The sequence below is a fragment of the Anguilla anguilla genome, chromosome 18, assembly GCF_013347855.1.
Source record: "Anguilla anguilla isolate fAngAng1 chromosome 18, fAngAng1.pri, whole genome shotgun sequence".
NCBI lineage: Eukaryota > Metazoa > Chordata > Actinopteri > Anguilliformes > Anguillidae > Anguilla > Anguilla anguilla.
Genome location: NC_049218.1, coordinates 27,713,322 through 27,741,313, shown reverse-complemented (window position 1 = coordinate 27,741,313; position 27,992 = coordinate 27,713,322). Strand labels below are relative to the sequence as shown.

The following is a 27,992-nucleotide window of genomic DNA, read 5'->3' as shown; positions in this document are numbered from 1 at the left end:
AAAAATTTTCCAAAAAAAAAAAAAAAAAAATCTGTTCTTATCAGTTTAATATCTGATACGTCCCCTATCTGGGGACTACATATTAAACAGATTTTTTAGACTGGGAGTCGGAGAAGGAGCTTGCTCCGTTCGCTCCACGCATCGACCCGGTATTGCAGTACGTCCGGGAACGGTGCGCCTCTATTTTTGGGTGCAAAGGAAGGGCGAATGCTGCTGCTGCTGCTGCTTTTTTCTTCTTCTTCTTCTTCATGGAGTAGACAAGCAACTGAGTCCTTGTGGGGGTTTTTTTTTTTTTAAATAAAAGATAGTATTATCGTGTCTTTCTTTCGTTCTTTCTATCTTTCTTTCTTTCTATCATTCTTCGTCAGCTAGCTGGGTGAGTGAAGTTGGTTAAGTAAGTCAGCTAGCGAGCCGGTTTGCAGCGGTCCGTGGCTCGCTTGCGCCCTCTGCCATGTCGGGCGGTTATAGCGTCTCCTCTCCCTCTTCCGCGGATCACACGCGGGGGCGCCGGCGGGCGGCTCCGGGCCGGGAGGGCCTACGGCGGCTGGTGATGGCGAGAGGCCACGTGTGCTCGGGTTTCTCTTCATCACGCACAAATCTTTCGCCTTTTACTAAAGATTTCCGTGGAGAGGAACACTCCTGAGTTTGTGCTATTTTTGGATGCTCCGTCCGCCGGACGGGGCGACTTTTCTGTTCTTAAGAGAGCTTGTTGATGACTTGTTGCCATGTGTCCCTGGTTTGTGACTTGTCAGGTACATGTGTTATAGAGTGTGGACTGTCTCCTTGCTTGCTTAGCTAGGCAATTACATAGCTGTTCCGCGAGTGCTCGTGCAATTAAACGGCGATAAGAGCCTTCAGCACGTAGGTAGCTACCGTGGCAGGGGACGTGGGGCTTTGTGGGTGGAGCTGAGGTGACGGCCAGAGGTCTCGGGAGAAGCGTCGAGGGGGCCCCGGACCAATGGCGAGCGGGGACTGGGTCCGGCCGGACCCCGCGATCGGATTCCCGGCCCCCTGGGCGGCGGCGGCCAGCTGTGGCCAATTTTCAGGCCATCGCTTCTCGGCCTTTTGGCTACGACCAAGACGAAGACGAAGAAGGCGATGGCAGAAGGAGATGAAGGAGTACCAGCCCACAGGGCGCGGTTGCAGAACACCATTCGGTTCCAGATGGAGGAGAATTCAAGAAAGCGCAAGGACTTCAAGCTGGATTTCTTTGTAAAGGAGGTGCTACAAGGTGTTTTCGGGATTGATCCAGTCACAGTTTTTTGTTTGCAAGACTTTTCTAATCGGGGTTTCTTTGATTTAACGTTTTATTCGGAAGCGGCGTGTTTCAATTTTCATCGGGCCTACCTTGAGAAGCGGAATGAAGTGGCAATGGAGGACATCGTGGTGCAACTGCTCTACACAAAGCCCTTGCGCCCTCTGGTTATCCACATGTACAACCCCTATGTAAGGGAAGAAGATATTTTGTGTTTTCTGCACAAGTACTGCGCTGACGTGAGGGAAGGCACCAAGATCAAGGACAGGTATGGATACTGGACGGGGAAAAGGCGGTTTAACGTGCGGTTCAGGCAAGACCCGCTGGGGGTAGGTGGCTACTCTCATCCACCGGGGGCCTTTGCAATCGGCCCTAACCGCGGGTACTTATGGTATCCAGGGCAGCCAATGTATTGTAGAAAGTGTGGGGCGTATGGGCATATTAAGGACAAGTGTAACGTGAAGACATGTAGACACTGTTTGTCGGGAGATCACAAGGCTAGGGACTGTGTGGCTCCAAAGACATGCAACCTTTGCGGAAGTGGGGAGCACCTATTCAGAAACTGCCCGGAGAGGAAGACCTCATACGCTGAGATGCTGAAGGCGGGACCTGCAGGATTGGGCGAGGGAGGAAGACCGACTAGGCCAGCAGTGGCCCCTGGTGCGGTGGAGGAGACATCGGCCAGGGCGGCAGCTGCCATGGGTGCCCCAGCCCAAAGGAGGGAGGAGGAGCTTGTCCGGGATGTGGCTCCGTCTGGGGACCTACAGCAGGGCACGGTGGAGGCGGCTGAGCGGGCAGGGAGTCCCGATAACCAGGCCGATGGAGTGGAGGCAGGGGAGACAGGTCAGGCAACTGGAGGGACGGAGATGCGGGACACAGCACCGGAAGGTGGCCATGAGGCAGTTCCTGTGCTGGCCATGGACCCTGGGCTGGAAGAGGGCCCAGCGGAGGCCCCCGCGGGGAGACCAGGTGCAGCCCCGGGCGATGGCACGAAGTCGGACCCTGCCGGGGCTGAGGACACGGTGCGGGAGGAAGGAGCAGAGGCCACCGTTGAGAGTCCAGGGAAGGTGGCCAGGGCGGGGTTCTTCCAGGTTTTCGGGCCGGTGACCACGCCACCCCAGGTGACAGATTCCACCGAGCCAGGAGACGTGGAGGAGGAGAAGGTGATGGAAGGAGAGGACGGGGCGACCGCAGGTGGAGAGGCGGGGGCGTCGCAGGGAGGATCTTTGGACCTTTTTGCCCGGGAGGCAGCAGGGGGTAAGGAGGTGGGCCTGTCTCCTACGGCAGAGGAGGTCGGGCGGCTTACGACCGCGGACTTGGAAATACCTGCACTGTGGGGCGACAGCCCTTTCACAGATGAAGAGGAGATGGAGTGGGCCCGACCAGCCGGGAGGAAGAGGAACAGGTCAGGGGCAAAGGAAGGTCCGCAAGCCCAAAAGGCAGCGTGCCAACTGGCGCTGGCCAACAGGAATGAAATGCTGGGGCGGGAGGGTGAGAATTCAGGCTCAGATCTCGAGATGGAGGTGGGCTCGGCGTCGGGACTTATAGAGGGGTGGGATGTAGAGGGACTAAAGAAGGCCATGGGGATGTCCCCAGAACAAAAAATGGGAGTGGAGGAGGGGGAAGAGAAGAATCCTGCCCGCTAATGGCCCACCATTACAGATGGAGATCTCCATCATGACTCTGAACGTGCGAGGACTGAGAGGTCCTGTAAAGCGAAGGACAGTATATGACTTTATAGCCTCAGTCAGAAGTGACATATGTATAATACAGGAGGCACATATGAGGGACGAGGGGGACATAAGAGTGTTCACGAGGGAGTGGGGGAGGGGGGGCGCGGTGTGGAGTGTGGGGGGTGTTCACTCTACGGGGGTGGGAATATTATTTGGGGACAGGCAGGTAAGGGTGGAGAGGGTTTTCACAGTAGTGCAGGGGAGGGTAATGGGGGTCGATGCCACAGTGGGGAGCACAAAATTGAGGGTGGTGGGAGTGTACAGGCCACAAACGATAGCAGAAAGAAAGGACATGGTGGAGAAAATTGTACCTCACCTAGCCACTAACAGGCAACTAATTGTGGGGGGGGATTTTAATGTAGAATTGGGCAGAGCGGGAGACACGAGTGCAAAGAGCCTCAGAAGTCTCCTGGCCAAACTGGACCTGGTGGACGGAGCGAAGGTAGTGTCGCCCCGCCTTGAAGGACCCACGTGGCGTAATTCACGTGGGGTTGCTCGCAGGCTGGACTATGTATTCTTTTCCAGGCCCCTGTGTGTGCTGGCAGGGAGGGCTATCCCCGTATTTTTTTCCGACCACGACGGGCTGCTCTTCCAGGTGAAATCAAGCGCGCCCGTCTTTGGACCAGGCTACTGGAGGTTGAACGCGAGCGTGCTGCAGGAGGAGGAGTATAGGGGCAGTTTCGGCATGTTCTTCAGGGGGCTGGTAAGTCTGAAACTGATGTATGAAGGGCTGACAGAGTGGTGGGAGGCAGCAAAGGAAAGAATACGTGTGTTCAGTGTGCGGTACTGCAGAAGGAGGGCGAGGGAGGCGGAGAAAGGCGTGAGGGGCCTGCAACACCAGCTGGAGCGGGAATACGGAGTGGGCAACCAGGGGGGTGCCATAGATCATGCGGGCTGCGACACGCTTAAGGGCAAGCTCAGGGAGATTCACGAGGGTAGGGCACGCGCGTACATCAGGCGGTCAAGGCACGAGTTTGTAGAGAAGAATGAAAAGTGCTCTGCAAGTTTTTTTAGCTTGGCAAGAGACAGAAAGGCAAGGCAAGTTTTTACGGGAATTAGGGACAGAGCGGGGAAAATAGTAACGGAACCAGGGGAGATGACCAGGGTAGCAACTGAATTTTTTAAGGATGTGTTTCAGGAAAGACAGGTAAGTGAGGAGAAAGGAAGGAAGTTTATAGAAATATTAAAACAGAGGGTGCCGGCAGAGATGGTGGAGGGCCTGGAGGCCCCACTCACTCTTGGTGAGCTAGAGGGGGCACTAAGGAGGATGGGGAAGAGAAAGGCCCCAGGAATAGATGGGTTGCCAGCAGAATTTTATTGCACCTTTTGGCACATAATAGGACCAGATGTCCTGGGAGTGCTACAAGAAGTGCTGGGCACTGGTCGATTGGGGGAGACAATGGCTAAAGGGGTCATCTCCCTAATTCACAAAAAGGGAGAGCAAAGTGAGCTGGCCAACTGGCGCCCGCTCACAATGCTCACCGTTGAGTACAAGCTGCTGGCGAAGGTGCTAGCGGACCGCATGAGGGCGGTACTCCCGCATGTGGTCAACGCCGACCAGACGTGTGGAGTGGCAGGGAGGTCTACTAGGTGGAACCTCCAGCTCGTCAGGGACGCCATAGCCTGGGCAACAGAGAGGGACTTGCCCCTGATGGTGGTGGCACTGGATCAGGCCAAGGCCTTTGATAGAGTAAGCTGGGGGTTTTTGTTCAAAGTGCTAGAGAGGTTGGGGTTCGGGGAAGTATTTAGAGGGTGGCTGCGCACACTGTATAGGGGAGTAGGGAGTGTGGTGGCGGTGAATGGGCATCTGGGCGATTTGTTTAAGTTAAGTGCTGGGGTGAGACAGGGGTGTCCACTTTCACCGTTGTTGTATATATTGTATATAGAACCACTGGCAGCGGCCATTAGGGCGGACGTAGGGGTGAGGGGTCTTTTGGTTCCGGGCAGCGGGGGTGCACGGGTGAAGTTATCACAATATGCAGACGACACGACACTTTTGTTAGACAGGGACGAATGTTTAGTGAGAGCACTGGAGGTGTTTAGGCGGTTTGGTGAAGGATCAGGGGCAGAGGTTAACATAAAAAAATCAGCAGTCAAATATTTTGGTAGATGGAGGGAGAGGAGAGATGTACCGGGGGGGCTAGCCTTATGCGAGGGGCCCCTGAAAATCCTGGGAGTGAAGTTCCAGGAAGGGGGCAGCGCCACCGTCAATTGGGCTGAGCGCATCAAAAAAGCAAAGCAGAAGCTCGCACTATGGAAGGGCAGGACGCTCACCTGCACTGGTAAGGTCCTGGTGGTCAAGGTAGACCTGATGCCAGCCCTCAACTACCTGGTATACGTATACCCGCTGCCAGCTGCGATGAGGAAGGGCCTCATGCGGATGGTGTTCAGTTTTATATGGGGCGGTGCATATGAGTACGTCGCAAGAACGCGCATGGTAGCTGGCATTGGAGAAGGGGGAAGGGATGTGCCACACGTGCCATTAAAGCTAGACTGCATGTTTACATCGCACATACTGAGCCAGCTGGCAGGGCCAGCAGCACACGTGTCATGGAACTTCCTGAAGCTGTTCTTTTCCTACCAGGCAAGGCATTTAATGGCATGGTCTAACGTAGGGCCCAGGGTGGAGCAGCAGCCGTGGCACTTCAAACATGCAAAGACATGGCTGAGGGCATACCCTGAGGCACTGTCATGGAGGGCAGAGCAGGGGGTGAAAGCACTATATGAGGAGACCAGGAAGAGGGTGATAGGGGGTGCGGTGCCAGGGGTTGGCCCAAATGTGTGGGTTGGGATACAACCAAAGGGCCTCGACAACGGTCTGAGGGACCTTAATTGGTTGTGTCTACACAAAAGGCTACCGGTACGGGAGGTATTGCACCGGCACGGGCTGACCAGGTCCCCGGCATGCCCGAGAGTTTCGTGCACGGAAGAGGAAACAATCAGGCACGTGCTTTGGGGGTGCCCGTTTGCTGGGGTAGTGTGGGCAAGAGCGGCGGGCACAATAGGCAAGGTGGAGCAAGGGTTTAACCTCACATGGGCTAGGATAGAGAGAGGTATCGGGAGGGTGGTGGGAGACAGGAGGACCAGAAACCTGATTTGGCTGGTAGTCAGTCTATTTAAAAGAGGATTGTGGGAGGCTAGGCAGGGGCTGGTGAAGGCCGGGAAAGACTGGGGGGTGGAAGGGGTGGTAAGGAGAGTGGAGGGAGACTTGAGGGAAAGAATCAGGTGGGACGTTAAGAAATGGGGACAACATGCTGCTAGAGAGCGGTGGAAAGGGGGTCTAGACCTGCTCTGATCAACGGTAAGGAATTAGTAAAGTTAGAATTGTATGGTGAAGGCCAGTTTTCGTTTGGCTTGTAGTTTGTTTTGGGTTTTGGTTTTGTTTTGGCTGTCAGTGCCACAAAATAAAAGGTATGTTTGCCCCGGGTGTTTGTGATGTGGAGATGTGTCTTGTGTAAGCATGTAAATAAAAACGTCTAAAAATCAAAAAATCTGTTCTTATCAGTTTAATATCTGATACGTCCCCTATCTGGGGACTACATATTAAACGGATTTTTGAGACTGGGAGTCGGAGAAGGAGCTTGCTCCGTCCGCTCCACGCATCGACCCGGTATTGCAGTACGTCCGGGAACGGTGCGCCTCAATTTTTGGGTGCAAAGGAAATGCTTCTGCTTCTGCTTCTGCGTGGACAAGCAACTGAGTCCTTGTGGGGTTTTTTTTTTTTTTTTTTTAAATGAAATAAAAGAAATAGTTTTATCGTGTGTGTGTCGTTCTTTCTATCTATCTATCTATCTATCATTCTCCGTCAGCTAGCTGGGTGAGTGAAGTTGGTTAAGTAAGTCAGCTAGCGAGCCGGTTTGCAGCGGTCCGTGGCTCGCTTGCGCCCTCTGCCAGTCGGGCGGTTATAGCGTCTCCTTTCCCTCTTCCGCGGATAACGCGCGGGGGCGCCGGCGGACAACTCCGGGCCTGCGGCTCCGGGCCGGGAGGGCCTACGGTGGCTGGTGACGGCGAGAGGCCACGTGTGCTCGGGTTTCTCTTCATCACGCACAAATCTTTCGCCTTTTACTAAAGATTTCGTGGGGAGGAAGACTCCTGAGTTTGTGCTATTTTTGGATGCTCCGTCCGCCGGACGGGGCGACTTTTCTGTTCTTAAGAGAGCTTGTTGATGACTTGTTGCCATGTGTCCCTGGTTTGTGACTTGTCAGGTACATGTGTTATAGAGTGTGGACTGTCTCCTTGCTTGCTTAGCTAGGCAATTACATAGCTGTTCTGCGAGTGCTCGTGCAATTAAACGGCGATAAGAGCCTTCAGCACGTAGGTAGCTACCGTGGCAGAGGACGTGGGGCTTTGTGGGTGGAGCTGAGGTGACGGCCAGAGGTCCCGGGGGAAGCGTCGAGGGGGCCCCGGACCAATGGCGAGCGGGGACTGGGTCCGGCCGGACCCCGCGATCGGATTCCCGGCCCCCTGGGCGGCGGCGGCCAGCTGTGGCCAATTTTCAGGCCATCGCTTCTCGGCCTTTTGGCTAAGATTTGGATGGTGCATTACCTGACGAACTACAATGGCTCAGAAGGGGACGCCGTTTCAGCCAGCTGGAGCTGGGCTGCGGAATTCTATCCGATTCACCTGGTCTGCTGAAAGAAGCAAGATGATGGAACGAGGAGAGTTTACCAAGGCGGTGCTGATTGACGTTTTGAAGGTGGATCCTGGAGCTGTTTTCTGCTTGCAACAGAATATGGCGGCCAGGGCTTTCGACCTCACCTTCATTTCGGCAGCAGCTTTTGAAGAAACCTACAGGAGGTGCTTGGAGAAACAGAGGGAAGAGCCACTGGTGCTGTTCGCTGTGTCCTCGCTGGAAAGGAAGAACTACAAGATCATCACAATCCACACTTACAATCCCTACGTTGGGGATGAGAAGCTCGGCTTCTTCCTCTCACGGTACGGGCAAGTTTTGACGGGAGCGAGATGGCTGAGGGATGGTTTCGGGATCTGGAACGGAAAGCGCCAGTTCCGGGTCTTCTTGAAGGAGGATCCAGGGGGTCATGACGGGCTTCTGCATCCGCCGGCTTACTTCACCATAGGGGCTGACCGTGGGTATCTTTATTACTCAGGTCAGCCTCTTTTCTGCAGGCAGTGCAGGCGATTTGGGCATGTGGCGGAGAATTGCTCACAGATAGAATGCAGGAACTGTGGGAAGAGCGGGCACACTGTCATGGCCTGCCCAGACCCAAAGAGATGTCATGGCTGTGGAGCGGAGGGGCATCTTTTCAACGGCTGCCCGGAGACGACGTCGACGAGGACGTATGCGAGTGCGGCTGCGGGGAGGGGCCGTCCTGGCAATGCTTACAGACATCCTGACCGTCAGGAAGTGGTCCCTGGGCAGCAGAGAGTGGAGCAGGGGGACGAAGAGAATGCGGGTGCGGCTGTGGAAGTGGTTCCTCCAGTAACAGAGGAGGCACCAGTTGGGGGAGAGAAAGGTGGCGGCAAGACGGAACAGGCTGGCGGCGCCGAGGGAGTGGTGGTGGGCGAGGAGGAGATGGAGGGTGTCATGTGCCAGTCAGCCAGGAGGCAGCGGGTGCAGAAAAGCACGGGGTCTGAGGAGAGCTCCGCTGAGGGAGAGGCGGACGGCACGGTGGCGAAGGGGAAGCGACGGCGGAAGGCCCTGAGGAAGGCGGAGGAACCGCAGGGGTCACCGGCGGTGTCGGGACCTTTTTCAGGACTTCCACCTTCAGGGACTGTGGCCCTGAAGAACCGTTTCTCCCCACTGAGGTGGGGGGACAGTGAGGAGGCGGGACCTTCCAGAACTGCGGTTGGTGAGGAAGGGGGGGGCTTAGCTAGGGGGGAGGAGGGAGTGAGTGGAGCATGCAACGGGGGAGAGGTAGCGGTGCTACTTTCTCCAGTCAGCGACGAGCATAGATATAGCCCTCCTACATCCCCGAACGCCTCTGCCTATGTGTCTTTGGACGAGGCAGAGGTTGGTGCGGGGGTAGGGGAGGAGGAGGCTGGGCTTGTGCCTTCAGAAATTAGACCGTGGTTTTAATTGAGAGGGCTTTCTTTTTTCATTAAATGACAATGGCTGATAATTACCTAACGGTGCTTACTGTAAATGTGAGGGGGTTACAGGACAGTAACAAAAGAAGAGCCGTATTTATTTATCTAGCCACAGTTCATTTTGATGTGTGTTTTGTTCAAGAGGTCCATTTAAGGGACAGGGATGACTGTGGGTTTTCAGGGGAGTGGACAAAGGGGGATTCAAGATGGGGAGTGGGGGGGGTGCATTCCTCAGGGGTAGGGATTTTGTTTAAAGGGTGGGATTTTTGTATTGGAGAGGTTTTTTCAGTAGTGCAGGGGAGGGTATTAGCAGTGGATGCAGATTGGAAAGGGCTGCAGCTCAGGCTGCTATGCGTGTACGCACCGGCAGAGCCGGGGGGGAGGAGGGAGGTGTTTGGGGACATGGAGGCCGTCTGCCTCACAAATAGGGTACTGGTAGTGGGTGGGGATTTCAACGTTTCCTTTGAGGGCACGGGGGACTTTAGTTTGGGGCACCTGTGTAAGATGGTGAACAATTTTTCGTTACAGGACACTTTTAAAAAAGCCAATCCGGGGGGGGGGAGGGGCAACCTGGGGGAACTCAAGGGGAGCGGCCAGCAGGATCGACTTTATATTCGCTCCACAGAACGTAGTGGTGGCAGCTTCAGAGATCTCCCCAGTGTGGTTTTCTGACCATCACTGGGTGAGAAGTAAGCTGGGGATGGGAGTGCCGGCTTTTGGAAGGGGTTTCTGGAAGCTGAATGTGAGTGTGTTAAGGGAGAAGGATTTTGTGGAGGGATATAGGGAGGCCTATGGGGGATGGAGGGATATGAGGCAGATGTTTGGGTCTGGGCGGGAGTGGTGGGAATGGGTGAAGGGGAACACCAAAAGGTTCGCAGTGAATTACTGTAAGGCCAAGGCCAGGAGGGAAAGAGGTGAGTTTTATTCACTACAAAAAGAGTTGGAGGAGTTTTTTGTGTGTGGGAATTTAAAAGGGGATAGATCCTGGCAGGGCTACTCGGACATACAAGAACGTCTGAGGAGGGTGTTTGAGGGGAGGGCAAAGAGATTTTTATGGTTATCGAGGGGAGAGTGGATATGGAGAAGAATGAAACATGTAGTGCATATTTTTTTGGCTCCATTAAGGAACGCAGGAGGAGGAAGGTGGTGAGGGGACTAAAGGGGGCAGATGGGGTATTAAAGACAGGGCCAGGGGAGATGGTAGAGGTGGCGGTGAGTTTCTATAAGGATTTGTTTGGGAGAAGGGAGGTAGATCTTAGAGAGGGGGATTTTTTCTTGGGGAGTTTGGAGGGGGGGGGGGTGCCAGGGGGGGTGAGAGAGAATTTAGAGAAGGACATCTCACTAGAGGAGTTTAGGGAGGCTATGTTCAGCCTGAAGACAGGTAAGGTGCCAGGGGTGGACGGGCTCCCAGCTGATTTTTACAGAGTGTTCTGGGAGTTGGTGGGTGGGGACCTGTTAGAGGTGGCTAGGGAGATGTTTGAAGAGGGGAGGCTAGGGGACTCCATGCGGGAGGGGGTAATCTCTCTCCTATTTAAGAAGGGGGACATGGAGGACCTTAGGAACTGGAGGCCTGTCACGCTTTTATGCGTAGATTACAAGGCGATAGCAAAGGTCTTAACCAGGCGTATGAAGGCGGCGTTGACGCACATAGTTGATTGGGACCAGACCTGCGGCGTGGAGGGCCGTCAGCTGCACTGGAGCTTTCGCCTGGTCCGGGACGTCATCAGCTGGGCACGCGATAGGAGTTTGCCTCTGGTGCTGGTGGGTCTGGACCAGGAGAAGGCTTTCGACAGGGTGTCACATGATTTTTTGTCAAAAGTAATGGAGAGGATGGGTTTCGGGCCGCGTTTCAGGGGGTGGGTAAAGGTAATGTATGCGGGGGTGGGGAGCAGGGTGAACATCAACGGGCACCTTAGCGCGATGGTGCTCCAGGGGTCAGGCGTGAGGCAGGGGTGCCCGATGTCACCACTGCTGTATGTGATGTACATCGAGCCGCTAGCGGCCGCTATAAGGGGGGATAGGGCCATTCGAGGGTTGGTCTTGCCAGGAGGGGGGGGGAGGGTGGTGAAGTTGGCCCAATACGCCGATGACACCACCCTCATATTGAGTTGTGAGAGGAGCGTAGAGAGGGCGCTGGAAATGGTAGAGAGGTTCGCGAGGGCGTCAGGGTCCAGACTGAACATAGGTAAGTCGAGTGTAAAATTTTTTGGAAGATGGGAGGGGAGGAGGGAGAATATGTGCGGGCTGGCCTGTTCAGAGGGGCCGATAAAAATTTTAGGGGTAGGATTTGGAGGGGAGAGGGATGCGGAAGAGAACTGGCTGGCCAGGATAAGGAAGGTAAAAGGGAAACTGGGTTTGTGGAAGGCAAGGCATCTAAGTATTACAGGTAAGATTTTGGTGCTCAAAGCAGAGGTACTACCTGCACTGATCTATGTAGCGCAGGTGTTCCCTATGCCTCCAAGGCTGAGGAGAGTTGTGCAGGGAATGATCTTTAAATTCATATGGGGAGGATATGAATATATCACCAGGGAGCTCATGATGCAGGCGGTGGAGAAAGGGGGAAAGGGAGTGCCAAACATCCCGCTGAAGCTTGATGTCATAACGTATGTTTCCATGTGTAGGGAGATGGTGAGGCCTACTGCGCATGCGGCCTATTTCTTTCTGAGGCTGTGGGCAGGGATGGCATTGAAGCACTTAGGGGGTTGGGACAATAGATTCCCCAGAGCGGAAGGGCTGCCACAGCAGTACCAGCAGGTGCTGCAGTGGGCAAAAAGATTCCCAGAGTGTAGGGACATGTGCCTGAGCCATAGGGCACTGTATAGGGCCTTGGTTGAAAAGTTAGGGAGGGTTAGGATATGGGGGGTGGCGGAGGAGACGTGGAGAGGGGTGCAGCCGAAGGGCCTGGAAAACAACCTGAAGGACCTGAATTGGTTGACGGTACATAGGCGTCTACCGGTGAGGGAGGTCCTTTTCAGACATTCCCTCACACGGAACAAGTTCTGTCCAAGAGACACGTGCATGGCTGACGAGACAGTCAGACATGTTTTTTGGGACTGCACGTTTGCCCAAAGGGTATGGAAGGAGGTGGGTTTGTTTTTTGATTTGATGAAGGGACTCAGTTATGAAAGTATAACCTTGGGGAAGGGTTTGACGGGGGTGAAAGGGAGGAAAAGGTTTTTGTGGTGGCTGGTGGTAAGCCTGACAAAGTATGGTTTGTGGGAGGCAAGGGGACTACTAGTGAGGCATAACATTAAGTGGGGGTTTAAAAGGGTGGTTGGGAGGGTAAGAGGAGAGTTGGGAAGAAGGAGGCAATGGGAGGAGGTGTCTTTGGGGTACCACCAAGCAAAGGAACGGTGGAAGGACCTGTATGGGTAGGCAGTATGTGATTTATTTTGTTTTGTGGAAGTAGTACAATTGTGGGGGGTTTGGACGGAGAAAGGTTTGATGTCTTGGTGTATAGGGTTTAAATAATTAAAACATACTTATGTTTGTGGAGGCATGGCGAAAGGGGGCCAGTAGGTGGGGCCATTGTATTATTGTTTCGATGCGGTTACTGGAGTGTGAGGATGAAACTGTATGTAAATAGGTGCTTGCAAATGTAAATGTACTTGGACGCAGATATCGTATGTGTATGTAATGTTTGTGATGTATGTTTTGTGGGATTTTTAAATAAAAAAAAAAAAAAAAGGAAATGCAAATGCAAAGGAAATGCTTCTGCTTCTGCTTCTGCGTGGACAAGCAACTGAGTCCTTGTGGGGTTTTTTTTTTTTTTTTTTAAATGAAATAAAAGAAATAGTTTTATCGTGTGTGTGTCGTTCTTTCTATCTATCTATCTATCTATCTATCTATCATTCTCCGTCAGCTAGCTGGGTGAGTGAAGTTGGTTAAGTAAGTCAGCTAGCGAGCCGGTTTGCAGCGGTCCGTGGCTCGCTTGCGCCCTCTGCCAGTCGGGCGGTTATAGCGTCTCCTCTCCCTCTTCCGCGGATAACGCGCGGGGGCGCCGGCGGACAACTCCGGGCCTGCGGCTCCGGGCCGGGAGGGCCTACGGCGGCTGGTGACGGCGAGAGGCCACGTGTGCTCGGGTTTCTCTTCATCACACACAAATCTTTCGCCTTTTACTAAAGATTTCCGTGGAGAGGAACACTCCTGAGTTTGTGCTATTTTTGGATGCTCCGTCCGCCGGACGGGGCGACTTTTCTGTTCTTAAGAGAGCTTGTTGATGACTTGTTGCCATGTGTCCCTGGTTTGTGACTTGTCGGGTACATGTGTTATAGAGTGTGGACTGTCTCCTTGCTTGCTTAGCTAGGTAATTACATAGCTGTTCTGCGAGTGCTCGTGCAATTAAACGGCGATAAGAGCCTTCAGCACGTAGGTAGCTACCGTGGCAGAGGACGTGGGGCTTTGTGGGTGGAGCTGAGGTGACAGCCAGAGGTCCCGGGGGAAGCGTCGAGGGGGCCCCGGACCAATGGCGAGCGGGGACTGGGTCCGGCCGGACCCCGCGATCGGATTCCCGGCCCCCTGGGCGGCGGCGGCCAGCTGTGGCCAATTTTCAGGCCATCGCTTCTCGGCCTTTTGGCTAAGATCAAGTGCGTTCTTGAGCGATTAGAGAAGGCGATGGACTTGCAGGACAACAGCGTGCCGGCCCACCGGGTGCGGCTTCGGAACACAGTAAGATTCGAGATGGAAGAAAGGCGACGCAAGGTATTTAATTTGGATTTTTTTGTAAAGAAAATACTTAAAGATTTATTTTCTGTCAAACCAGAATCCGTTTTTTGTTTGCAAGATTTTTCCAACCGTGGTTTTTTTGATCTCACTTTTTGTTCTGAGCCTGATTGCTTTAATTTTTTCGCGCGTTACATGGAAATGAAGGATTCTGCCTTGCTGGAAGGAGTTTTGGTTTTCTTACTTTATTCTAAGCCTCTCAGGCCACTGACTGTGCACATGTATAACCCTTTTGTTAAAGAGGAAGACATCTTGTGTTTTTTGAAGCGGTATTGCGCTGATGTGCGGGAAGGGCTGAAGCTAAAAAATAAGTATGGCTTTTGGAATGGCAGGCGGCGGTACATGGTGCGCTTCCGGCAGGATCCCTTAGGTGTGGGGGGTTTTGCACACCCGCCTGGAAACTTTTCTTTGGGCCCTGACAAGGGATATTTGTTTTATCCGGGCCAGCCTGTGTACTGCAGGAAGTGCGGGAGCTTTGGCCATTTCAAGGAGCACTGCAATAATGAAAAGTGCAGGCATTGCGCATCGGAGAGCCACCAGACAAAAGACTGTGATGCCCCGAAAAAGTGCAGTTTGTGTGGCAGCACAGAGCATTTGTTTCGGGTGTGTCCAGGAAGAGCACGCACCTACGCTGACATGGCGCGATCTGAAGGGCCAGGTGGTGTTTCAAACGGGGGAGCGAAGGAGCAAAGGGCGCCCCCTGGTGCGGTGGGAGTGGTTGCGGCAGGAGAAGTGGTTCGGGTTTCAAGGGCTGCGGAGGATGCTGTTTCTGCTCAGAGTCCTGAAAAGGCGGTCAAGGAGTTAGCAGTTCTTGGGATGCAGGGATCTGCCTCAGTGCCCTCTCCTGGTTCGGCAAAGGTCCCTGGTCCTGCTGCATTGTTGGTGCCTGTTCCGGGGGTTTCTGGAACCCCAGCGCAGGACTCTACGTTTTTGGATCCTGCTCCTGCTCCAGTTTCACCTCCAGATGCAGCCAATGGGCCTGTTTCTTCTGCGGCTGTTGCAGCTGCAGGGCTCCCTAGTGGGGCTAAGGGTGGTCCAGTTCCTGCGGAGAGCGTGGCGGCTGCTGTTTCTGGTCCGGTCGCCAGGGAGATGCTGGCAGAAAGTGCTGGGTTCATCCAGATTTTTGGGCCCAAGGGCTCAGCTGCACCTGTCGGGGAGGCATCTGCTGAGGTGGGGGTGCCTATCCCTACATCGTCCACGACGGGGGAGTTCCAGGAGCTTTTCTCCCAGGTGGTAGAGTCGGCCCCTGCTCCGGATCTGTCTCCCTCAGCTGAGGGGGCGGCACTGCTGACATCCATGGACTTGGCATCTCCTAGGTCCTGGGGAGATGTCGAGGCTCCTGAGGGGGGCCCGGTTGCAGAATGGGCGAAGGTGGCATTGGGGAAACGAGCTGCTACTGAAGAGGTGGAGGTGCACTTGAGGGATGCACTGGATGTCAAGAAGGTCACCAAAGAGTGGGGGAAGGAGGCAGTGGGACTGCTGACCACAGCAGACCTGGAGACCCCCGCGCTGTGGGGGGACAGCCCGTACAGCGAAGGGGAAGAAATGGCGGACTGGGCCAGAGCGGCAGGAAGGAAGAGGAACAGGTCAGGAGAGAAGGGAGGGCCGCAGGCACAGAAGGCTGCATGCCAGGTAACTCTGGCCAACAGGTATGTGGTGTTGGGGGACTTGGAGGAGGAGGCCGGGTCGCCATCCGGACTTATTGAGGGGTGGGACGTGGAAGGCCTGGCAAAGGCCATGGGAATGCCCTCAGGTCAAAGGGGTGGAGGGTGAGGGGGACATGGATGGACAATAAGAAAGAAGCGTGGCTAGTATTTTAATTCCTTTTTGTTCCATGGAATTGTCAGTAATGACGTTAAATGTGCGTGGCCTGAGAGACCATGCCAAAAGGGTGTCAGTTTTCGACTTTATTGCCTCTGTAAAGTGCACAATTTGTTTCATCCAGGAAGCGCACCTGAGGGATGAGGGGGATGGGAGGAGGTATACGAGGGAGTGGGGAAGGGGGGGGGGGGTGTGTGGAGTGTGGGGGGAGTTCACTCCACGGGGGTAGGGATTTTATTTGGGGATAGGGGGGTGAAGGTGGAAAGGGTCTTCACGGTGGTGCAGGGGAGAGTGGTGGGGGCGGACATTACGGTTGGGTGCTTAAAATTAAGGGTGGTGGGGGTTTACGGGCCTCAGACGCCAGCAGAGAGGAGGGAGATGCTAGATAGGATGCAGGCCCACTTTGCTACCAATAGACAAGTCATAGTGGGGGGTGATTTTAATGTGGAATTGGGCAGGGTGGGAGACTCTAGCGCGGAGAGCATCAGGAACCTTCTCACAAAGTTTGCCTTGGTGGATGGGGGGAAGGCGGTGATGCCCCGCCTGGATGGGCCGACATGGCGTAACTCGCGAGGGGTGATGCGTAGGCTGGATTACATTTTTTTTTCTAAGTCTCTGTGTGTGCGGTCTGGGAAAGTCGTGCCTGTCTTCTTTTCAGACCATGATGGGGTGATTTTCAGTGTGGTGTCTGATGCACCTGTGTTTGGGCCTGGGTACTGGAGGCTGAATATTTCAGTTCTCCAGGAGGAAGCCTTCAGGTGTGGGTTTGTGGAGTTTTTGAGGGGCCTGTTTACACTAAAGCCACTTTTCGGCGGGGTGATTGAGTGGTGGGAGGCGGTGAAGGCCCGGATACGGGTCTTCGCCAGTAGATACTGCAGGAGGAGGGCGAGGGAGGGAAAGAAGGGGGTGAGGACCCTGCAGAGGCAGCTGGAGAGGGTTTATACGGAGGCAAATCAGGGGGGTGCTTTTGACCATACAACGTGTGAGACGCTGAAAGGAAGGCTTAGGGAAGTCTATGAGAGCAGGGCCCGGGTGTATATACGGTGCTCGAGGCATGACTTCCTCGAGCAGGATGAAAAGTGCACTGCGGGTTTCTTTAGCTCCGCGAAAGACGGCAAAGCCAAACAGGTTTTTAAGGGGATCAGGGATGGGGCGGGAACAGTTGTTACTGACCCCGGACTGATGACGGGGGTGGCCACCGAGCATTTTAAAAAAGTTTTTAAGGAGAGGCAGGTAAGTGCAGAGCAAGGGGAGGTTTTTTTAGACTTTTTAAAGGTACAGGTGCCAGCAGAGCTGGTGGCGGGCTTGGAAGCGCCTCTCACCCTCGGTGAGCTGGGGGGGGCTCTCAGGAGGATGGGGAAGAGGAAGGCGCCGGGCATAGATGGGTTGCCGGTAGAGTTATATGTGGAGTTCTGGGAGGTACTGGGGCCGGTGGTTCTGGAGGTGTTGACTGGGGTGCTACATACGGGACAGCTGGGAGGAACTATGGCGACAGGGGTCATCTCCCTAATCTACAAGAACGGGGAGGAGAGCGAGCTGATGAACTGGCGACCGCTCACCATGCTCACAGTAGAATACAAACTGCTGGCAAAGGTGTTGGCAGATCGCATGAAGGTGGTGCTCCCACAGGTGGTGAGCACTGATCAAACCTGCGGTGTGGCTGGCCGTTCCACAAGATGGAACCTGCAGCTTATAAGAGACGCAATAGCATGGGTTAATGACAGGAATTTGCCTCTTATGGTTGTGGCCCTGGATCAGGCCAAAGCATTTGACCGGGTAAATTGGGACTTCCTGTTCAAAGTATTAGGGAAGCTGGGGTTTGGTGAAAGGTTTGTGGGATGGGTGCGCACTTTATATAGGGGGGTGGGTAGCGTGGTAAGTATTAATGGGCACTTGGGTGAGCGCTTACAGTTAAGGTCAGGGGTGCGCCAGGGGTGCCCCCTGTCACCGTTGTCGTATGTGGCCTATATGGAGCCGATGGCAGCAGCAATGAGGGCAGACACTGGGGTGAGGGGTTTTTTAGTCCCAGGAAGCGGAGGAGTCCGCGTTTAGCTGTCACAATATGCAGATGACACCACACTTTTATTAGACAGGGACAAGTGCTTGGTGAGAGCGTTGGAAATTTTCCAGAGTTTTGGGAAGGGGTCAGGGGCCAAAGTAAATCTGGAGAAGACCGCGGTGAAATACTTTGGTACATGGAGGGGGAGGACAGATGTACCAGGGGGGCTGACGTTGCGCGAAGGCCCTTTGAAGATACTTGGGGTCTACTTTGACACGAATAACAGCGCCATGGTCAACTGGACAGGGCGCATTGCCAAAGTCCGGAGGAAATTGGACTTGTGGAAGGCCAGAGCCCTGACCTTCACAGGAAAAGTGCTGGTCTTGAAAGGTGACGTTTTGCCCAGCCTAAATTATCTGGCGTATATTTACCCGCTCCCGGCTAGCATGAGAAGGACCCTGACAAGGCTTGCGTTCAGATTTATATGGGGGGGGGCGTATGAGTATGTGGCAAGAGCGAGGATGGTGGCTGGGATTGGGGAGGGGGGGAGGGACGTGCCGCACCTACCCCTAAAGCTGGACTGTATTTTCATAGCGCACATTTTGAGTCAGCTTGCTAGGCCAGTGGAGCATGTGTCCGGGCACTTTTTAAAACTGTTTTTTTCGTACCAGGCCAGACATCTGATAACGTGGTCCAACCTAGGGCCTAGGGCGGAGCAGCAGCCTTGGCATTATCAGCATGCGACCAAGTGGCTGCGGGCCCACCCAGAGGCGCAGGGATGGAAGGCGGAGCAGGGTGTAAAGGGGTTGTACGGGGAGGTAAGGAGAAGAATGACAGGGGAAGCGGTGGTAGGCATCCCCGCATGTGTCTGGTTGGGGGTGCAGCCCAAAGGGCTGGACAACGGCTTGAAGGACCTGAACTGGCTGTGCCTACATAGGAAACTGCCAGTGAGGGAGATCCTCCACAGACATGGGCTGGCAAGGTCGGCGACATGCGCGAGAGCATCCTGTGTGGAGGAGGAGACCATTAGGCACCTGTTTTGGGGATGCCCTTTTGCTGGGGTGGTGTGGGCGAGAGCGGCGGGCATCATAGGACGGATGCAAGGAGGGTGTAGCCTCACATGGGCACGGGTGGAAAGGGGGATTGGGAGGGTGGTGAGTGATGGGAGGACACGGGCACTACTGTGGCTGATTGTGAGCCTGTTTAAAAAGGGTCTGTGGGAGGCAAGGCAGGGCCTGGTTAAGACGGGGAAGGACTGGGGGGTGGAGGGGGTGGTAAGGAGGGTGGAGGGGGATCTAAGAGAGAGGATTGGGAGGGATGTGACGAGATGGGGGCAACATGCTGCTAGGGAGCGGTGGAAGGGGGGGCTAGGCTTCCTGAAATAAAGTGCACTCAATGTGTTTTATTATTTAGTTATTTATTCTTAGTTTATTTATTTACTTTATTATTATTTTTTTTTTGTTTTGTTTGTTGTTGTTTTGGTTTTACAGAGGGCTGATAAATGCAAGCCGTGTATGGCTCTGTTTTAGTTGGGGTTTGTTTAGAGGGCGCTTCTAGGAAAGGTTACCATGTCCAGGGTTTTGTAAAAATGTGATGAAGGTCTCTGTGTAAGTATGTTTAATAAAAACTTTTATAATCAAAAAAAAAAAAATCTGTTCTTATCAGTTTAATATCTGATACGTCCCCTATCTGGGGACTACATATTAAACGGATTTTTGAGACTGGGAGTCGGAGAAGGAGCTTGCTCCGTCCGCTCCACGCATCGACCCGGTATTGCAGTACGTCCGGGAACGGTGCGCCTCTATTTTTGGGTGCAAAGGAAATGCTTCTGCTTCTGCTTCTGCTTCTGCTTCTGCGTGGACAAGCAACTGAGTCCTTGTGGGGGTTTTTTTTTTTTTTTTTTTTTAAATGAAATGAAAGAAATAGTTTTATCGTGTGTGTGTCGTTCTTTCTATCTATCTATCTATCTATCTATCATTCTCCGTCAGCTAGCTAGCTGGGTGAGTGAAGTTGGTTAAGTAAGTCAGCTAGCGAGCCGGTTTGCAGCGGTCCGTGGCTCGCTTGCGCCCTCTGCCAGTCGGGCGGTTATAGCGTCTCCTCTCCCTCTTCCGCGGATAACGCGCGGGGGGACAACTCCGGGCCTGCGGCTCCGGGCCGGGAGGGCCTACGGCGGCCGGTGACGGCGAGAGGCCACGTGTGCTCGGGTTTCTCTTCATCACGCACAAATCTTTCGCCTTTTACTAAAGATTTCCGTGGAGAGGAACACTCCTGAGTTTGTGCTATTTTTGGATGCTCCGTCCGCCGGACGGGGCGACTTTTCTGTTCTTAAGAGAGCTTGTTGATGACTTGTTGCCATGTGTCCCTGGTTTGTGACTTGTCGGGTACATGTGTTATAGAGTGTGGACTGTCTCCTTGCTTGCTTAGCTAGGTAATTACATAGCTGTTCTGCGAGTGCTCGTGCAATTAAACGGCGATAAGAGCCTTCAGCACGTAGGTAGCTACCGTGGCAGAGGACGTGGGGCTTTGTGGGTGGAGCTGAGGTGACGGCCAGAGGTCCCGGGGGAAGCGTCGAGGGGGCCCTGGACCAATGGCGAGCGGGGACTGGGTCCGGCCGGACCCCGCGATCGGATTCCCGGCCCCCTGGGCGGCGGCGGCCAGCTGTGGCCAATTTTCAGGCCATCGCTTCTCCGCCTTTTGGCTACGATCTATTTCGAAGAAGGCGATGACGACGCAGGAGGGTGGATTGCCGGCCTACCGGGTGCGGCTGAAGAACACTATACGGTTCGAAGCAGAGGAGGGATCGGAAAAACGTAAGTGCTCTAATTTGGAATTTTTTGTTAAAAAGGTGTTAAAAGAATTGTTACATGTGGAGGCAGGAACTGTTTTTTGTCTGCAAGACTTCGGGAATAGGGATTTTTATGATGTGACCCTGTATTCTGAGGCTGCCTGCTACAATTTGCACAACAATTACAAGGCAATTAAAGACGCACCGGATATGGAAGGGATAAGGGTGGAGTTATTGTTTGCGAAGGCACTGAGACCTTTAACAGTGCACATGTACAATCCGTTTGTGCCGGAAGAAGATGTGCTCTGTTTTTTGAAGAAATACTGCTCTGAGGTGCGGGATGGCACCAAAGTTAAGGACAAGTTTGGGTTCTGGAACGGCAAACGCCGCTTTATGGTGCGTTTCAAACAAGATCCCAAGAGTGTGGGAGGTTTCTCTCACCCTCCTGGTTCCTTCGCCATTGGCTCCGACAGGGGATATCTCGTCTACCCAGGACAGCCCCTGTTTTGCCGCAGGTGCGGCTCATTTGGGCACATTAAGGAGGTGTGTTCAACAAACAGGTGTAGGCACTGTTTGTCTCCGGAGCACGAGACAAAGGACTGCGTGGCGCCAAAATCATGCACTTTGTGTGGAAGCACTGAACATTTGTTCCGGGCATGCCCGGAAAGGAGGGCGTCCTATGCTGCTTCAGTGCAGGCATATAAGGTAACGAGGGGGAGGAAGCCTGAGGCTGGAAAGGAAATTGCTGGGCCGGCTTCATGCGCAGGTCTGGTGGAGGGCCGGGCGGGGCCGGCTAAGGGGGCGGAGCCTGTACTGGAGGCGGAGCTAGTGCCGGACCTGGTTTGGGAGGACTCCGAAATAGGAGCTTTAGAGCAAAGGCCAGGGCCTGGTGGGGATGGGGTGGCGTCACCAGATCCTGCCGGACAAGCAGATTCTGGAGCGGAGGAGGTCTCCGGAGCAGGGGGCGCAGGAGGAGCGGGAGTCCCTTCAGCGGGAGGTGGAGGGGCGTCGGAGTCTGGGCCTAGCGGTGTGGGGGGTTTTGGTAGGGGTTTGGGGATGGTGGGGCTGTTTGGGCCCGGAGCACCCGTGGCCACTGGTTTGGAGGCGTGCCTGAGGCGGCGGACAGTTGTGGGGGAGGTGTCTTCCCCGGCTCTCTTCTCCCCTGGAGAGGAGAGGGTGCAGGAGGGGGACTCATTCCCGACGGGGGAGGAAGCGGCGCTGCTGACCTCGGCGGACCTGCAAACTCCAGCATCGTGGGGGGACAGCCCCTTTCCGGGGGAAGGATCGGTGACAGGCTGGACGGAGGTCCCGACAAGGAAGAGGTCCATGACGGGAGACCGGACCCCCCCAAAGGGACTAAAGGTACTGCCACAGGTGGAACTGTCAAAACGCTATGTGGCGCTGGAAGGGTCTGTTGTGGGAGAAGGCAGGGAGGGGGAGATGGATATGGAGGTGAGCTCCCCCTCAGCCCTTTTGGAAGGATGGGATGGGATGTCTCAGGAGGGGGGGAGGCATAAAGGTGATGGGTGTGCGCTGTATTTGTATAATTGTCACAATGAATTTAACACTGGTCACAGTGAATGTGCGGGGGATGAGGGACCCGACTAAGAGAGCGGCAGTGTTCGCATCCCTGCGGGCAATGCGGGGGGACATCTTCCTCCTACAGGAGGTTCATTTGAAGGATGAGGGAGATGTGGTCGGGTTTACTCGGGAATGGGGGTGCGGACCATCGAGTTGGTCGGTGGGGAACGTCCACGCAGATGGTGTGGGAGTTTTATTTAGGGGTCACTCCTTCGTGATGGAGGAGGTGGTGGGTGTGGTGGCGGGGAGGGTGATTTTGGTGGATTTTAGCTTGCAATCAACAAAATTTAGGCTCATAAACATGTACGGGCCGGCAAAAAAAGGGGAGAGGTTAGAGGTATTCAGGATGCTGCCTGGGCTCCTGACTACAGCTAGATCCACAATCTTGGGGGGGGATTTCAACACGTCCTTGGACCGGGTGGCTGGTGCTGGTGCTCAGGGCGGGGGTGCTGGGACTGTGGACTATTCCACCAGGGCGCTGGCGGAGGTCGTGGCTGATTTCGGTCTGGCTGATGCATATCGGGAGATGAACCCAGGAGGGGATGGCATAACATGGCGAAATTCCAGAGGAGCAGCTAGTCGCTTAGACTATTTTTTTGTAAGCAAGGAGCTGAAGGGGTTGGGATGTGCTGTTCTCCCCTCATGGTTTTCAGATCACGATATGCTAAAGCTGACTCTGCAGTTGGATGGTCAGAGATGGGGCCCAGGGTATTGGAGACTGAACGTGGAGCTGCTGGCCAGAGAAGGGTTCAAACAGGCTTTTAAGAATTTTTATAAGGCAGTTAGGGCTCTGCGGCCTTTTTACCACACTGTAGGGGAGTGGTGGGATGCCGCAAAGATTAGGATTGGGGTGTTTTGTAGGAGGTTCGCCAGCACAGTGAGGAGGAGAGAGAGGGCAGAGGTGCACAAATGGGAATGCTCACTGGCCTATCTTCATGGCCGGCTAAATGCTGGAGGTGATGTGGAGCTGGCGGCATATGAAGGTATTAAATACCGGTTGAGGGAGTTGCTAGAAAAGAGGGCCAGGACGGTTGCCTTTCAGGCCAGAGTTAAAGAAATGGAGGAGGGGGAAAAACCCTCGTCGTATTTTTTCCAGGCCATGAAGGCTAGGCGCAACGCCGCAGCAATCAAGGGACTGAAGGTAGATAAGGGGGTGGTCACTGATATACAACTGATGCTGAGGGCGGCGGAGGCCTATTACGCAGACCTTTTTAGTGTAAGGGCGTGTGATTTGGAGGCCCAGGAGGCCTGTCTTAAGGTCATAACCAGAAGATTGGGTGAGGAGGAGGTTAGGGAGCTTGACTCTCCGTTGACTGTGGAGGAGGTATGGGAGGCCTTGCGGACAATGAAAGAGGGGCGAGCCTCTGGGTCAGACGGGCTCCCAGTGGAGTTCTATAAGGCCTTCTGGGACGTGTTGGGGGCAGGCCTGGTAGAGGTTTATAGAGCTTCATTGGAAATGGGGGTAATGTCAGATTCGATGAGGAAGGGCGTGGTTGTGCTTTTGCATAAGGCGGGAGATAAAACGGACCTGAAAAATTGGCGGCCTCTAACTCTTTTAAACAGCGACTATAAAGTAATTGCGAAAGCGCTGTCTATGAGGGTGAAAAAGGTGATGAGCTCCTTAGTAAGTGGGGATCAGACCTGTGGAGTTCCTGAGCGATCCCTCACCTGGAATTTAGTGCTGGTGCGGGATGTGCTGGACTGGGTCAAGGAGAGAAACCTGCCGTTAGCCTTGGTTAGTGTGGACCAGGAGAAGGCCTTTGACCGGGTCCAGCATCGCTTCCTCCTCCGGGTGTTAGAGAGGATGGGATTTGGCAGTGTGTTCTGTGGGTGGCTGCGCACATTGTATAATCGGGTGTACAGTTGCATACGGATAAATGGGCATCTCAGCAGGGCGGTGATGCAGGCCGGGGGGGTGCGGCAGGGGTGCCCCTTGTCACCGCTGCTCTATGTATTGGTTATAGAGCCGTTTGGGGAACTAGTAAGGCAGGACGCAGGGGTGGATGGGGTGCTGATTCCCGGGGCTGCGGGGGAGAGGCTCAAGATACAGCAGTATGCTGACGACACAACCGTCTTTGTATCCTCACAGGCATCTTTGAGGCGTGTACGGGCCCTGACTGAAGTATACACATCGGGCACGGGGGCAAAGGTGAATTGGGAGAAGTCATCGGTTTTTTATGGCGGTAAATGGAGAGAGGGCACAGGTGATGGTGGTGGGTTTGCACAATGTGAGGAGGGCATGAAAATACTGGGGGTGAAATTCTTTGCTGAACGCAGTGCAGAGAGAAATTGGGAGGCGAAGTTGGCCATGGTGCGCATGTGCCTGGGGAGGTGGGCGCAGCGCAAATTGTCGCTATCGGCTAGGGTGATGGCAGTCAAGGCAGCTCTGCTGCCGCTAGTCTTGCACTTGGGGTACGTGTTCCCGGCTCCGGCAAGGGTAAGGCTGGCTCTCACCAGGGCTGTGTTTAAGTTCCTGTGGGGAGGGACATACGAATATGTGAGCCGGGAGCTGATGTACATGCCGGTGGCGAAAGGGGGGCGGGATGTCATTAGACTGCCGTTGAAGTTGGAAGTGATGTACAGCAGCATGGCTTGCAAGTGCCTGCTCGAGAAGGTGCCGCACAAGTGCTTTTATTTTGTGCGGCTGTACCTAGCGTTTGGGCTGCGGCGGCTAACTCCATTATCACATGTGGTGCCCAGGGCAGAACAGATGACCCCGGCGTACAAGGCGGTGGTGCTAGCACTGAGGAGAGATCCAGATTTGGTGGTGAAGGAGGTGGTGCTGAACCACCGGGAGTGGTATAAAGCTGTGGTGGCGCGTCAGGCTGTGGCCCCAAGCATGGTACCTCTGGGGATAGACTGGGGCAGGGTGAGCAGCGGAAGGGCTCCGGGTGGGGTAAAGGACATCCATTGGAGGTGTGCATTAGGGAGACTGCCGGTGAGAGAGGTGCTCCACAGGCACGGGTGTTCCCAGAGCTCGCTCTGCCCCAGGGGGTGCGGGGGTATCGAGACAGTGTGGCACGCCTTTTGGGCTTGTGCCTTCGCCAGGGCTTTTTGGGGACTGGTGCAGAGGCAATTGCAGTAGGCTGGGTTGGGTTGGAAGGGAGGGGGAGAGGAGCTCCTCTACAGGAAAAATATGGAGGGTTTGGGCTCGGCCAAGGCACAGTTGGTGTGGGATGTGGTGGGGTACAGGAAGTTGGTGTTGTAGGAGGACAGGAGGGAGGTAGAGAGGAGGCTGGTGAGGGTGATGACGCCTCTCCAGCTGTTTTACAAGTTCCAGGGGAGGGTTGCAGAAAGAATAAGGGCAGATGGGGTAGTGAGGGGCTGGGAGTGGGTGCAGGAGAAATGGGGAGGGTTAGAGCGGGTTTTTGTGTAGACCACGGGAATGTCTATGTATGGGGAAAAAGAAATGTAAAAGGGAAGGAAAACGGGTAATACGTGAAATGAAAATTAAAAGGGAAGGTGGTAAAGAATAAAGTACAAATGTATGTAAAGTACAATGTATATACTTGGGATGGAATGGTTGTGTGTACTTTTGGGTTTTGTGTAGACGATGATGTGGTTTAGCTCCGTTCAACGTGAAGTGGCTCTGAGATCAAATCTGATTTGTTCACTTAGCTTGATGATCGGGTAGGCTTGCAGTTGTGAGCTTAACGGATGGAGATACGAGCTGAGTTTTTGTAAAAAAATAAAAATAAAAAAAAAATAAAAAAATAAAAAAATCTGTTCTTATCAGTTTAATATCTGATACGTCCCCTATCTGGGGACTACATATTAAACGGATTTTTGAGACTGGGAGTCGGAGAAGGAGCTTGCTCCGTCCGCTCCACGCATCGACCCGGTATTGCAGTACGTCCGGGAACGGTGCGCCTCTATTTTCGGGTGCAAAGGAAATGCTTCTGCTTCTGCTTCTGCTTCGACAAGCAACTGAGTCCTTGTGGGGTTTTTTTTTTTTTTTTTTTTTTTTGTGAATGAAATAAAAGAAATAGTTTTATCGTGTGTGTGTGTCGTTCTTTCTATCTATCTATCTATCTATCATTCTCCGTCAGCTAGCTGGGTGAGTGAAGTTGGTTAAGTAAGTCAGCTAGCGAGCCGGTTTGCAGCGGTCCGTGGCTCGCTTGCGCCCTCTGCCAGTCGGGCGGTTATAGCGTCTCCTCTCCCTCTTCCGCGGATAACGCGCGGGGGGACAACTCCGGGCCTGCGGCTCCGGGCCGGGAGGGCCTACGGCAGCCGGTGACGGCGAGAGGCCACATGTGCTCGGGTTTCTCTTCATCACGCACAAATCTTTCGCCTTTTACTAAAGATTTCCGTGGAGAGGAACACTCCTGAGTTTGTGCTATTTTTGGATGCTCCGTCCGCCGGACGGGGCGACTTTTCTGTTCTTAAGAGAGCTTGTTGATGACTTGTTGCCATGTGTCCCTGGTTTGTGACTTGTCGGGTACATGTGTTATAGAGTGTGGACTGTCTCCTTGCTTGCTTAGCTAGGCAATTACATAGCTGTTCCGCGAGTGCTCGTGCAATTAAACGGCGATAAGAGCCTTCAGCACGTAGGTAGCTACCGTGGCAGAGGACGTGGGGCTTTGTGGGTGGAGCTGAGGTGACGGCCAGAGGTCCCGGGGGAAGCGTCGAGGGGGCCCCGGACCAATGGCGAGCGGGGACTGGGTCCGGCCGGACCCCGCGATCGGATTCCCGGCCCCCTGGGCGGCGGCGGCCAGCTGTGGCCAATTTTCAGGCCATCGCTTCTCGGCCTTTTGGCTAGGATCAAGATTACGGGAAGGCGATGGCTGCGAAGGAGGGTGAATTGCCGGCCTATCGGGCGCGGCTCAAGAATTCGGTTCGTTTTGTGGCTGAGGAGGGTTCTGCAAGGCGTGGGAATTTTGATTTGAGTTTTTTTGTCACTGATGTTCTGCGCGGACTGTTGAAGGTGGATCCGGAGACCGTGTACTGCCTGCAAGATTTCTCGGGTAGGGGTTTTTACGATCTTACCTTTTATTCTGAGACAGCTTGTTTTAATTTGTATCAGCGATACCGTGAGTGCAGGGACTCACCTTTACTGGAGGGCGTTAGGGTAGATTTACTGTATTCCAAGGCTTTGAGGCCTATCACTGTGCATCTGTACAATCCCTTTGTTAGGGAAGCGGACATTTTGTGTTTTTTACGAAGATACTGCTCTGAAATAAGGGATGGCGTAAAGCTTCAGGATCGTTTTGGGTTTTGGAATGGCAAGCGCAGGTATATGGTTCGTTTCAAACCAGACCCACTAAGTGTTGGAGGTTTTTATCATCCACCTGCTATTTTTTCAATTGGGCCAGATAGGGGTTTTTTAAATTACCCAGGCCAGCCATTGTACTGTCGCAAATGCAGCTCTTTTGGTCATGTTAAGGCTGTGTGTGTGACAAACAGATGCCGCCATTGTTTGTCGGAGGACCATGAAACTAAGGACTGTGTGGCTCCAAAGGCATGTACATTGTGCGGCAGTACGGAACATTTGTTCCGTAGCTGCCCAGAAAGAAAGAAGTCCTATGCTGCATTGGTGGAGTCTCAGTTTCAGGATCTGGGTGATTATGGGGGGCCTTCAGGTAGCCAGACAAAGGCACCCTCTGCACAGGGCGCGGCACCCATTGAGCTGGAGCCTGCAATCCCATTAGCGACCATCATTCCTGAGCTTGCGGTGTCTGAGGTTGCAACTGTTCGGAAGCCATCTGGAAATCCTGGCCTGGATCGGGTTTCCACAGCTGGATCGGGGTCGACGTCGGTACAGGATCATGCTTCCCCGCCGGTTTCCACTGCAGGGCCGGATGCCGGATTGGCTGGGGGATCTGGCGAAACGCCCGATCCTGATCTTGGTTTTGGACCTATTCCTGCGCTAGCTCCACAGTCCCAGCTGGGGGCAAGCCCAGCTCCGGTTGCGGCGTCTGGTCCAGTTCCGGTCGCTGTGCCGGACCCAGCTTCAGTTCCTGCACCTGGTCCAGTTCTGGTTGTTGGGCCGGATCCGTTTTCAGGTTGTGCATCTGGTTTGGCTTCTGTCCCTGCATCTGGTCCAGCTCC

At 54.1% G+C, this 27,992-nt stretch overlaps 6 non-coding genes and 3 pseudogenes across 6 annotated transcripts; all 9 read left to right on the top strand.

The window, feature by feature from the left end:
• Positions 1-183, top strand: LOC118218520. The gene has a single exon (XR_004763430.1). It is a non-coding gene; the product is annotated as a U2 spliceosomal RNA (small nuclear RNA).
• A 384-nt stretch (positions 184-567) lies between these two features.
• LOC118218566 lies at positions 568-684 on the top strand. Its single transcript, XR_004763447.1, has one exon. It is a non-coding gene; the product is annotated as a U5 spliceosomal RNA (small nuclear RNA).
• A 5,773-nt stretch (positions 685-6,457) lies between these two features.
• On the top strand, positions 6,458-6,632 carry LOC118218647 (annotated as a pseudogene).
• Positions 6,633-7,009: 377 nt separating this feature from the next.
• LOC118218618 lies at positions 7,010-7,125 on the top strand. The gene has a single exon (XR_004763498.1). It is a non-coding gene; the product is annotated as a U5 spliceosomal RNA (small nuclear RNA).
• A 5,985-nt stretch (positions 7,126-13,110) lies between these two features.
• Positions 13,111-13,227, top strand: LOC118218610. The gene has a single exon (XR_004763490.1). It is a non-coding gene; the product is annotated as a U5 spliceosomal RNA (small nuclear RNA).
• A 5,974-nt stretch (positions 13,228-19,201) lies between these two features.
• LOC118218639 lies at positions 19,202-19,382 on the top strand (annotated as a pseudogene).
• Positions 19,383-19,774: 392 nt separating this feature from the next.
• On the top strand, positions 19,775-19,891 carry LOC118218565. The gene has a single exon (XR_004763445.1). It is a non-coding gene; the product is annotated as a U5 spliceosomal RNA (small nuclear RNA).
• A 5,724-nt stretch (positions 19,892-25,615) lies between these two features.
• Positions 25,616-25,819, top strand: LOC118218523 (annotated as a pseudogene).
• Positions 25,820-26,197: 378 nt separating this feature from the next.
• LOC118218564 lies at positions 26,198-26,314 on the top strand. The gene has a single exon (XR_004763444.1). It is a non-coding gene; the product is annotated as a U5 spliceosomal RNA (small nuclear RNA).
• The last annotated feature ends 1,678 nt before the right edge of the window (positions 26,315-27,992 follow it).